Source organism: Ovis aries, chromosome 17 (assembly GCF_016772045.2).
Source record: "Ovis aries strain OAR_USU_Benz2616 breed Rambouillet chromosome 17, ARS-UI_Ramb_v3.0, whole genome shotgun sequence".
NCBI classification, from domain to species: domain Eukaryota; kingdom Metazoa; phylum Chordata; class Mammalia; order Artiodactyla; family Bovidae; genus Ovis; species Ovis aries.
Genome location: NC_056070.1, coordinates 63124418 through 63137622, shown reverse-complemented (window position 1 = coordinate 63137622; position 13205 = coordinate 63124418). Strand labels below are relative to the sequence as shown.

Genomic DNA, 13205 nt, shown 5'->3' with positions numbered 1-13205 from the left:
GTCATCCCCTTCTCCTCCTGCCCTGGATCTTTCCCAGCATCAGGGTCTTTTCAAATGAGTCAGCTGTTTGCATCAGGTGGCCAAAGTATTGGAGTTTCAGCTTCTACATCAGTCCTGCCAATGAACACCCAGGACTGATCTTTAGGATGGACTGGTTGGATCTCCTTGCAGTCCAAGGAACTCTCAAGAGTCTTCTCCAACACCACAGTTCATAAGCATCAATTCTTCAGCGTTCAGCTTTCTTTATAGTCCAACTCTCACATCCATACATGACTACTGGAAAGACCATAGCCTTTACTGGATGACCTCTGTCGACAAAGTAATGTCTCTGCTTTTTAATATGCTATCTAGGTTGGTCATAACTTTCCTTCCAAGGAGTAAGCGTCTTTTAATTTCATGGCTGCAATCACCATCTGCAGTGATTTTGGAGCCCCAAAAAATAAACCCTGCCACTGTTTCCACTGTTCCCCCATCTATTTGCCCTGAAGTGATGGGACCAGATGCCATGATCTTAGTTTTCTGAATGTTGAGCTTTAAGCCAACTTTTTCACTCTCTTTCACTTTCATCAAGAGGCTCTTTAGTTCCTCTTCACTTTCTGCCATAAGGGTGGTGTCATCTGCATATCGGAGGTTATAGATATTTCTCCTGGCAATCTTGATTCCAGCTTGTGTTTCTTCCAGTACAGCGTTTCTCATGATGTACTCTGCATATAAGTTAAATAAGCAGGGTGACAATAGACAGCCTTGACATACTCCCTTTCCAAAGAGGGGAGAAAAAGAGTCCACGTGCCAATGCAGGAGACACGGGTCTGATCCCTGGACCAGGAAGATGCCACATGTTGCAGGGCAACTAAGCCCGTCACCACAGCTACTGAAGCCCTGCCCTGGAGCCCACAGTCTGCAACGAGAGAGAGCACTGCAATGAGAAGCCGCAACCAGAGAAAAGACCATGCAGGGACGAAGACCCAGCACGGCCAAAATACATACATAAAAATGCCCCTCCCTTAAAAGAGAAACCTTCAGTACACAAATGGCAATCATAACGGCAGCCCCGTGGCAGCCAGGAGCAAGGGGAGGGGAGGTTTCTGCTCTCTCCTGCTCCCCTTGCCCAAGTTCCGTGACCTGTGCGAGCATGAGGTCTTAGCAGAGGGCAGATCAAGGCCAGAAGAGGCATGGGAATTCCCTGGCGGTCCAATGGTTAGGACTCGGCACTTCCCCTGCCATGGCCCAGGTTCAATCCCTGGTCAGGGAACTAAGATCCCTCAAGTGCTGGGGCATAGCCCCCCATAGCTGGGGCGGGGTGGGGGGGGCAGGCAGCCAGAAGTAGGAGGGGTGGTTCCTGAAACTGATGTTGAGACAGACCAAGCACAGCAGGTCCCTCCAACATGCCATGTCCCCACGTGGCAGCCTCCAGGGAAAGCCAGATCCAGTTAGGAGGTAGCGGAAGGTGGCTGTGATGGACAGGAGACTCAAACACCATTCCTCAGCATCCCGCCAGCCACATCTTTGGGGAACAGCACTTTCCAAGGGCCTTCTGAGATTAGTTCCCTCTGTCAACCATAGACGTGTGAGCTATCTGCCCAGGGAAATGACGGGGTCCTGCCCTGGTTGGATCCAGGGTATCCGAAGTGTGACAGCATCGGCAAATGATTTACAGCGAGAGAGAATGAAAGAATGTTGCAGATAAGAAAATAGAGGAGAGAAAGAGGCTGATATTAATGCAGAGAGCCTCTGTGCTCCAAGGGATCAGCCTGAAAAAGAGTAAGAGAAAGAAAGAAAGAAAGATAGAAAGAAAAACACAAGGAGACCAAGCTTCTTCGGTGAGCAAGGCCCGTAACTTTATTTTCAAAAGGGACTTTTATACCTTGGCTTGTACATAGAGGAAAATGAAAGATGCAAGGTCATGCAGAATCAGCCCAAACACTCCAGCAGTTTTGCCCTTATTGAAGCCAGGATTTTTTCTGCATACCTTTCCCACAAATGATGTTGTGTACATTATCTTCTGGCCTTGGAGGCCTGTGGACATTTCATGACCCTCTTTTGATAAAGGCTGCTCAACCAGAAAACTTATTTTCCCTCAAAGGGTTTTTTCTTCATATTTCTAATCTATATCAGCCTCAGAAAATGCTAAGCAGGGTTACATTTCTAAGGGAGCAAAGATGCAGTGAGTTTCAACAAAGAACCAATTAGCTCAAAGGTCTGATGTGGTTAATTTCAAGGCTACACTTGTTTTTCTTACATTCCAACTATGTTAACTAACGCACTCCCAGGTGCACAATGGATAAGAGATATGGGAACTTAGCAACAGGCATTGGCCCAATAATGAAATCTTACACCAGCACTACTCTAATAACTTTTAACTCTTTGAAAGGCTCTACGTTTTAGGCTTCCGTGCCTCTCACAGTTGGGAGGCTGTGAACAATCATATGCATAGCTGCAAGAGTCTGGATAAACCTGCCAATGCCAACTGCGGGGGTTGATTTGAAATACTCCTATCATGTCCAAGAGACTTATTAGCTAGAGCCCTAATGTTGATTTTCTCCAGAGAAAGGTGGTTGGGGATAGCCCCCTCTTAATGTCAGGAGAGTTGGTGAAAGGCACAAAATAGTAAGACAGACAGATTCTGGTTTTGGGGGTAGATGCACGGGCAGGTCCGGGGGGGGGGGGGCGGTCCCTTGAGGCCTGAAGCCTTGCTTATCAGATCTCTTCCACATAACCTTAACATGGGTGGGATCTCCCGTGCTGGCTCCCAGCAGGGAAAGCCGCTCAGGTCTTGGAACAGAGCTCTTATAAGAAGACAGGTCACACACAGGACTTCCCTGGTGGTCCAGCAATTAAAACTCCACGCTCCCAGTGCAGGGGGCACAGGTTTGATCCCTGGTCAGGAAACTAGATCCTGCATGCTGCAACTAAGACCCGGAGCAACCAAATAAATTATTAAAACTTCTTTTTTTTAAAGAGTCAAGCTTACAAAAAAAAAGACTCACAAGATGGTCACACAGACATGTTCCTGCTACATGACCAGCCGTGGTAACTAAAATGCAGGGCTCCAGAGCAGACATCAGGTGCACATCCTAAATCTTAATGTGTACATGAAACATGTCTGATAATCTGCTCCATTGCACCCCTAATGCCCTAAGCCTACACAGTAACATCATTAATCAGGAGGATCCCTTAGACTGCAAGGAGATCAAACCAGTCAATCGTAAAGGAAATCAATCCTGAATATTCATTGCAACGACTAATGCTGATGCTGAAGCTCCAATACTTTGGCCACCTGATGCGAAAAGCCAGCTCATTGGAAAAGACCCTGATGCTGGGAGGGATTGGAGGCAGGAGGAGAAGGGGACGACAGAGGATGAGATGGTTGAATGGCATCACTGACTCGATGGACATGTGTCTGAGAAAGCTCCGGGAGTTGGTGATGGACAGGGAGGCCTGGAGTGCTGCAGTCCATGGGGTCACAAAGAGTCGGACACGATGGAACAACTGAACAACAGCAACAACGAACATTCCTAGAGCTCAGTCTCAGAGCTTGTCCAGGTGAGGACCAGGGCTCCAGGTGCCACTGGGGAACAGCAAAGACAGTGAAGCAGGAGGACTGCAGGAACTCCGCCTGCAGCAGACACTCAGACTGCGGCAAAGCCCTGGGCTCTGCACCGCTCTGTCTGCCTCTGCAGACACCGCTCCACCTCTGAAGGACAGAAAATCATCCGAGGGAGCCCAGCCCCAAGCCAACACTGCGAAGGGACGACTGTGTAAACAGTAGAGAAGAACAGGTGTAGGAGGACAGTGGTGAGGCCATTCGATGGGGGAAAGGCAGTCTTTTCAACGATGGTGCTGGGAAAATTTAATATCCACAGGTGAGAGAAAGTAGTTGGACCCTTACCTTACACTAGACACAAAAATTAACCCCAAAATAGATCAAAGTTCTAAGTATGAGAGTCCACATTATAAAACTCTAAAAGCTTCATGACACTGGATTTGGCAACAACTTCACGGATATGACACCAAAAGCACAGGCAACGGAAAACAAAAACAGATAAGTGGGGCTTCATCAAAATGAAAAATCTTTGTACATCAAAAGACGCCATCGACAGAGTAAGAGGATCCTCCCTGGTGGTGCGTTTTCATCCAAACGAAAAATCTTTGTACATCAAAGGACACCATCAACAGAGTAAGAGGATCCTCCCTGGTGGTGCTTGGCTAAGACTCCATGCTCCCAGTGCAAGGGTCCCCAGTTTGAGCCCGAGTCAGGAAACTAGACCCCACGTGCTGCAACTAAAAATCCTACATGCCACAATGAAGACGGATGATCACACAGGCTGCAACCAACCCAGTGCAGCCAAATAAAGAAATAAATACAAACAACAACAATGAAACAGAGTAAGAAGGCGAAAGGTTGTTGTTGAATTACGACGCTGGGATTCTTGGCCCCCGGAGGAGAAGAATTCAATCCGGGGCCAGAGACGAGGCTTGATCGCTCAGAGCTTTTGTGTAATAAAGTTTTATTAAAGTATAAAGGAGATAGAGAAAGCTTCTGACATAGGCATCAGAAGGGGGCAGAAAGAGTACCCCCCTGCTAGTCTTTAGCTGGATGTTATATAGTTATCAGCAGTCTGTTAATGAAAGAAAGAAATGTCTCAAAACTTAGAATGGCACCAGGCCCCTCACCCATAGGATGTATTTTGGGATAATCTTGGCTCCAAATGGTGCATCTTGGGCCATAAAAGGATTAACTTGAATCTTGAAGAAGGGCAGAGCACCATACAAATAGTGTTATTTACATAGATTAGAGTAACAATATCGGTGGATAACATACTGGTTTATCAAGTAGGTTCTGAGCCCAAAAGGCCAAACAGACTTGAAGACAGAGTTTGGGGTAAATGCATAATATATTAGCATAGCCTAAGATAAACATTTCCATAAGAAAAAGGCATTTGTTAACTTCAGGTGAAACCAGGTGTCATGGCAACACAGAATTTTAAGAGAAACCTTTTAAATTTGTATAGAGAAGGAAAAAATATCGCTACTTTGTTTCCTCCTGCTGCTTAAGAGAGATAAAAATGTCTGACACTTGCAGGCTATTTCCTCCATTTGGAGACCCCTGGCCTTCCTGCCTGTTACCCTCTCAAAGGCAATCCATGAAAAGGGAGAAAATGTTTGCAAATTACATATCTGATAAGAGATTAATACAAGGAACTCCTACAATTCAGTGACAAATGAACCAGCTGAAAAATAGGCTCCTCCATCCATGGGATTCTCCAGGCAAGAGTACTGGAGTGGGGTGCCATCGCTTTCTCCAGAAAAATAGGCAAAGGAACTGAAATACACATTTCTCTGAGGAAGGTACACAAATGAGCAAGCACACGAAAACCTGATCAACATCCAGCAATGAAGGAAATAAAAATCAAAACCACAGTGAGAGACCACTTCAATCTATTAGGATGGTTATTATCAAATGAGCAACCCACAGAAACAAAACAAAACAGAAAATACCAAGTGTTGACGAGAATGTAGAGAAACTGGAGCTCTGGTGCATTGCTGTAAAGATGGAAAATGTAGTCACTACGCAAAACAGTATTCCTCAGAAAACGTAAACAGAGAATTACTATGAAAGTGAAAAGTGAAAGTGAAGGCGCTCAGTCGTGTCCGACTCTTTGCGACCCCATGGACTGCAGCCCACCAGGTTCCTCTGTCCATGGGATTTTCCAGGCTAGAATACTGGAGTGTGGTACCATTTCCTTCTCCAGGGGATTTTCCCCACCCAGGTCTCCGGCATTGTGAGCTGACGCTTTACCGTCTGAGCTACCAGGGAATGACTCAGCAATTGCACTTCTGGGTATACAACCACAAGGATTGAAAGCAGGGAATCAAACAGATATTTACACAATCCATGTTCACAGCAGTATTCTTCACAATAGCTAAAATGTAGAAACAATCCAAAAGTCCATCAATAAATGAATGAACAACATGTGGCCTATTAGGAATTCTCTGGCAGTCCAGTGGTTAGGACTCTCACTGCCAAGGGCCTAGGTTCAATCCCTGGTTGGGGAGCTAAGATCCTGCAGACTGCTTAGTGTGGGGGAAAAACAAACATCTATCCAAACAATAGAATATTATTTAACCCTGAAAAAGAAGGCAGTTCTGATACTCACTACAACACGAGTGAATCTTGAGGACACCACACTAAGTGGAATAAGCCAGTCACAAAAGGCTAAGTACTGTATGATTATATTACATTAGGTTCCCAAAGGAGTCAAATCCATAGAGACAGAGAGTAGAAAGGTGGTTGTTAGGAGAAAGGTGGGGAATGGGGAGGGATTTTTAAATGCGTACAAAGTTTCAATTCAAGGAGAGAAGATTCTGGAGATGGGCAGTGGTGATGGTTGCCCAAGAATGTGAGTATGAAACTGCACAGCTCAGGTGGGACTCGAACTCTGGCCAAAACCCACACTGGGACTTGAACCCAAGGGCTGGGATTCAAATCCGCTGTCTAAATAAAATCACAAACCTGATCTCAGGACTTAACGAACCTCAGGTTCTTTGCGTCTCAATGTAGAAGGAAACAAGTGAGAGGCAAAGTGATAAGGAGTGATGAAAGGAACACATTTCAATATTTGCAACTGACAAAGAATTAATCTCCAAAATATAGAAGCAGTTCATGCAGCTCAATATCAAAGAAACAAACAACCCAGGACTTCCCTGGTGGTAACAGTGGTCAAGAATCTGCCTTGCAATGCAGGGGATGTGGGTTTGATCCCTGATCAGGGAACTAAGATCCCACACACAGCAGAGGAACTAAGCCCGTCTGCCACAACCAGAATGTTTGTGCACCTCAATGGAAGATCCTACATGCTGCAGCTAAGACCCCACACAGCCAAATGTTTTTTAAAAAATTTTTAAAGGGGTGGGAGAATTAAGTAGACATTTCTCCAAAGAAGACATACAGATGGCCATCAAACACGTGAAAAGACAACATCACTAACTGTTAGAGAAATGCAAATCAAAACCACAAGGAGGTACCACCTCACAGTGGTCAGAATGGCCATTATCAAAAAATTTGCAAACAATAAATGCTTGAGAGGGTGCGGAGCATTTACACTATTGGTGGGAATGTAAATTAATATAGCCATTATGGAGAACAGTACAAAGGTTCCTTAAAAAAAACTAAAAACAGAACTACCATATGACCCAGCAATCCTACTACTGAGCATATACCCTGAGAAAACTGTAATTTGAAAAGATCCATGCACCCCAGTGTTCATGGGGGGCTTCCTTTTGTGGCTCAGTGCTAAAGAATCTACCTGCCAATGCAGGAGGCTTGGGTTCGATCCCTGGGTCAGGAAGGTCCCTTGGAGAAGGAAATGGCAACCCACTCCAGTATTCTTGCCTGGGAAATCCCATGGGCAGCCTGGTGGGCTACAGTCCATGGGGTCATAAAAGAATCAGACATGACTTAGCAACTAAACAACAAATGTTTGTTGCAGTGCTGTTTATGTCACGCGAGTGTATGTTTTTCGATTTTTTGTCTCGTCACAACAAAGATTTGGAGTGACGGACATTAAAGTCCCCTCGGCATGTCACAGCTCTCAGGTCTCGAACGGACCGTGTTATAGCTCTTAGACAAATCAGTGTTACAGCTCCGTGTTACAGCTCTATTTTATTTAGAAGATAGCAGGAAAACCCATCTTCGAGGCGTGAGGGCATGTTGATCTAGACACGAGAAGGGCGCCCCAGTGCGCAGGAGTGAGCGAGAGCTGGCTTTGGCTCCTCTATTTATGTGTTTCTCTCTCCCTGGGCCGGTCCTGTGTAAATTGGGCCAGCCAGGAGTGTTGTTTGTTTTACCTGAGGTCCTCACTCCGGTCCTCGGACCTTCTTTTGTTTCATTTTTGCGGGCTTTTCCCGTCCTTGTCTTGTAGCCACCGCCATTTTGGACTCCTTTTCCCTGTTCTACCTACCTAACATCTACAATAACCAAGACATGGAAGCAACTTAAATGTCCATCAACAGAGAAATGGATAAAGAAGATGCAATGCAGATATACAGTGGAATATTATGCAAACATAAAAAAGGAATGAAATTGGGTCACTTGTTGAGTCTGTCATATAGAATAAAGTCAGGAAGAGAAAAACATCATATAGTAACCCATATATATAGAATCTAGAAAGATGGTACTGATGAACCAGCAGCTTGGCAGGGATACATATGCAGACGTAGAGAAGAGACTTGTAGACACAGAGGGGGAAGCGGATGGTCGGACAAACTGAGAGAGTAGCCTTGACATGTACACAGGACCATGTGTAAGACAGACAGCTAGTGGGAAGCTGCTGCATAGCGCAGGGAGCTCAGCTCAGTGCCCGTGATGCCTTAGAGGGGTGCGGTGGGAGGCGGGGGCGGGGGGATGTATGTAGACATACTGCTGACTCACTTTGTTCTACAGCAGAAACTAACCCAATATAGTAAAGCAATTATACTTCAGTTTAAAACAGAGAGAGACACACATTTCATAGACGGGATTCAAAAGGCAAGAGTGTCCCTGGGAGAAACACACTTTGCAGAGAGGGTGTGGGCCATCTCAGAAGGCCAGAGGCCCTGAAATACAGGGTGGTTAGTTTTTATGGGCTGGCTAATTTCATAGGCTAATGAGTGGAAAGTGCAAGTCACTCATTCATGTCAGACTCTGCGACCCCATGGACTATACAGTCCATGAAATTCTCCAGACCAGAATACTGGAGTGGGTAGCCATTCCCTTCTCCAGGGGATCTTCCCAGCCCAGGGATTGAACCCAGGTCTCCCTCATTGCAGGCGAATTCTTAACCAGCTGAGCCACCAGGGAAGCCCAATGTGTGGGAGGATTATTCCAAATATTTTGGAGAAGGAGTGGAGATTTGTAGAAATGGGGCCACCACCCACGTTTTGCTCTTCTGTGGTTGCCCTTGGAACTGCTGTGGCACTTGTGGGTGTGTCGTTTAGCACACGCTAACAGACGGTGACTGCAGCCATGAAATTCAAAGACACTTACTCCTTGGAAGAAAAGTTATGACCAACCTAGATAGCATAGTCAAAAGCAGAGACATTACTTTGCCGACTAAGGTCCATCTAGTCAAGGCTATGGTTTTTCCTGTGGTCATGTATGGATGTGAGAGTTGGACTGTGAAGAAGGCTGAGCACCGAAGAACTGATGCTTTTGAATTGTGGTGTTGGAGAGTCCCTTGGACTGCAAGGAGATCCAACCAGTCCATTCTGAAGGAGATCAACCCTGGGATTTCTTTGGAAGGAATGATGCTAAAGCTGAAACTCCAGTACTTTGGCCACCTCATGCGAAGAGTTGACTCATTGGAAAAGACCTTGATGCTGGGAGGGATTGGGGGCAGGAGGAGAAGGGGACCACCGAGGATGAGATGGCTGGATGGCATCACGGACTCGATGGCCGTGAGTCTGAGTGAACTCCGGGAGCTGGTGATGGACAGGGAGGCCTGGCGTGCTGCGATTCAAAGGGTCAGACACGACTGAGCGACTGAACTGAACTGCATGTATACACAATGAGTGTATAATGAGGCTCAAGGTCAAGTTAAATCTTCCACCATCTAGGACCCCATCAGTTCTGACCAGTTTATGTCATTCTTTTAAAGGCTATGCCCTGCCCTTTTCCCTCCTGTTTCAAATATACATAAGGCCACTGAACTGTACACTTAAAAATGGTTAAAATCGTAAATCCCATGTTACGCATATTTTACCGCAACCTTTTTAAAAAGGAATATGTGTAGACAAGCTGGCTGGTTGGTTCTCCCTTCAGTGCTAGGCGACTCCTAGATCGGGCGGAAAGGGGTGGTGGCAGGTCGCATACGTGTGTATGCATGTTTATACATGCGTAGGCACAGGGGAAATTTGTCCTAAGGAGAGGTACACAGAGGCCACTTGGTGTAAAGGCCACATGATACCCAGAGTATTCATCCCATTTGAGAGGAAAGTAAATCACTGATCCTAGATGCACAGGAAAAGGTCTGGATAGATGTACCCAAACTGCTCCCCAGAGGGAAACTGTCACTTTTTATCATGAAATGTGTGTCTGAAACATTTAGATAAAACTTCTGAAAGGTGGTTGTTGTTGTTTTTTTTTTTAATTTTCGAAGTGGACGTTAAAATGTAAGTGAAAATCACTCGGTCGTGTCCGACTCTTTGCAACCCCATAGACTGTAGCCTGCCAGGGTCCTCTGTCCATGGGATTCTCCAGGCAAGAAGACTGGAGTGAGTAGCCATTCCCTTCTCCTGGAGATCTGCCCGACCCAGGGACTGAACCCGAATCTCCTGAACTGTAGGTGGATTCTTTCTCATCTGAGCCACCAGGGACACCACTTTAAAAAGTTTAAGGGTGTCCCTGTTGGCTCAGTCATAAAGAATCCACCTGCCAGAGTAGGAGACACCGGTTCCATCCCTGGTCCGGGAAGATTCCACGTGCAACCTCAGAGCAACGAAGCCCGCACACCACAACTGTTGAACCTGTGCTCGAGAACCAGGAGCCACAACTGCTCAGGCCCCGTGCTCCAAACTCTGAAGTCCATGCACCCCAGAGCCCCTGCTTCACATCAAGGGGGGCGCCCTGCAACGAGAGGGCCGCCCACCGAAACTAGAGAAAAGCCCCCCACAGCAGCAAAGACCCAGCACAGCCATAAATAAATATAAATCCATAAAAATGTCGAAGTCACACAAGGAAGGAGTCTTTTGGCAACTCTACAGTTGGCAAGTGATTAGCATCCAAAACATGTACATGGAAGACCCTCCCTGGTGGTCCAGTGACTGAGACTCTGCTCCCCCTACGCAGGGGGCCTGGGTTCGATCCCTGGTCAGGGAGCTAGAGCCCATGTGCCACAACTAGGACCCTATGCAGCCAAATAAATAAAAGTAAAATTAAAAACTCAACAAGGAGAAGACAACCCATGGAAGAAACAAAGGATGTAAATGGCAATTCACAGCAGAAACCGGAATGGCCGATAAACAGTGAAAAGCTGGGCGATTCCTCTATCGACTAGGGAAATGCAGGTTAAAATCACAATGAGGATGAAGAAAAATCGTCAAGTCTGCTGGTACCAAGAGACGGACACTCTCCTCCACCGTTAGGAGGCTGTGTGCCAGTGGAGCAACAGTGCAGAGCAGTCTGGCAGGTGCCAAAGCTGAAGCAACCAACAGCGTGAGGCCAGCAAGCCCACTTCTATTTAAACACTCGGAAGCTCTCACACAGGAACGAGGAGACACGTTCCAGAATGATCGCCGCATCGTGATTTATAACAGAGAAAAGCTGGAAACTACCTAAATATATTCGCACAGAGAGACATCGTAGAGAAATCAAAATAAATGAACTGGGGCTAAATGCATCAATGTGGGGAAAGAGAAAATCTTTCAGAAAACATTCAGTCTTTATAGCAGATGACTGGGGCCGTGACACAAATCTCAAAACATTTCAAAGAATTTAAATAATGCAGAAAATGTTCTGAGACTACAATGCAACTAAGGTAAAAATCAATGCTGATGGAGGAATTCCCTGGAGGTTCAGGGTTAAGAATCAGTTTCCACCCCAGGGAGCAGGGTGGGGGTCGGGGTGGGTGTTCCCACTCCTATTGAGGGGAGGGGAGCTGGCGAACTAAGATCACACAAGCGGTCAAAAGAAAAAAAAAATTCAAATCAATGGGTATGGGAGTTGCCTTCTGTTTGTTTTTTACTTTTTGGCATTCCAGCTGAACTATTTCAAATCCTAAAAGATGATGCTGTGAAAGTGCTGCACTCAATATGCGAGCAAATTTGGAAAACTCAGCGGTGGCCACAGGTCAATGAAAAGGTCAGTTTTCATTCCAATCCCAAAGAAAGGCAATGCCAAAGAGTGTTCAGACTACCGTGCAACTGTGCTCATTTCACATGCTAGCAAAGTAATGCTCAAAACCCTTCAAGCTAGGCTTCAACAGTATGTGAACTGAGAACTTCCAGATGTACAAGCTGGATTTAGAAAAGGCAGAGGAACCAGAGATCAAATTGCCAATATCCACTGGATCCTAGAAAAAGCAAGGGAATTCCAGAAAAACATCTTCTTCTGCTTCATTGACTACGCTAAAGACTGTGACTGTGTGGACGATAATAAACTGTGGAAAATTCTTAAAGAGATGGGAACACCAGACCACCTTACCTGTCTCCTAAGAAACCTGTAGGCTGATCAAGAAGCAACCATTAGAACTGGACATGGACAGACTGGTTCTGAATTGGGAAAGGGGTACATCAAGGCTGTATATTGTCACCCTGTTTATTTAACTTCTATGCAGAGTATATCATGAGAAATGCTGGGCTGGATAAATTTCAAGCTGGAAACAAGATTGCTGGGAGAAATATCAATAACCTCAGATATGCAGATGACACCACCCTTACGGCAGAAAGTGAAGAACTAAAGAGCCTCTTGATGAAAGTTCTTTAAAAGGAGAGTGAAAAAGTTGGCTTAAAATTCAACATTCAGAAAACTAAGATAATAGCATCGGGTCCCATTACTTCATGGCAAATAGATGGGGAAACAATGGAAATAGTGACAGCCTTTATTGGGGGGGGGAGCTCCAAAATCACTGCAGATGGTGACTGCAGCCATGAAATTAAAAGACGCTTACTCCTTGGAAGGAAAGTTATGACCAACCTAGACAGCATATTAAAAAGCAGAGATGTGACTTTGCCAACAAAGGTCTGTCTAGTCAAAGCCACGGTTTTTCTAGTAGTCATGTATGGGTGTGAGAGTTGGACTATAAAGAAAGCTGAGCAGTGAAGAATTGGTGCTTTTGAACTGTGGTGTTGGAGAAGATTCTTGAGGGTCCCTTGGACTGCAAGGAGATCCAACCAGTCCATCCTAAAGGAGATCAGTCCTGGGTATTCATTGGAAGGACTGATGTTCAAGCTGAAACTCCAGTACTTTGGCCACCTGATGCAAAGAGCTGGCTCCTTGGAAAAGACCATGATGCTGGGAAAGATTGAAGGTGGCAGGAGAAGGGGACAACAGAGGATAAGATGGTTGGATGGCATCACCGACTCGATGGACATGAGTTTGAGTAAATTCTGGGAGTTGGTGATGGACAGGGAAGCCTGGAGTGCTGCGTCCATGGGGTGGCAAAGAGTCAGATACAACTGAGTGACTGAACTGACTTCTGTGCCACCCCCCCTCCCGCCCGCCCCCGCAA

General features: G+C 45.9%; 1 non-coding gene across 1 annotated transcript; it reads left to right on the top strand.

Annotated features, from left to right (window-relative positions):
• Positions 1-1180: 1180 nt before the first annotated feature.
• Positions 1181-1252, top strand: TRNAG-UCC (transfer RNA glycine (anticodon UCC)). The gene has a single exon. It is a non-coding gene; the product is annotated as a tRNA-Gly (tRNA).
• Positions 1253-13205: the final 11953 nt, after the last annotated feature.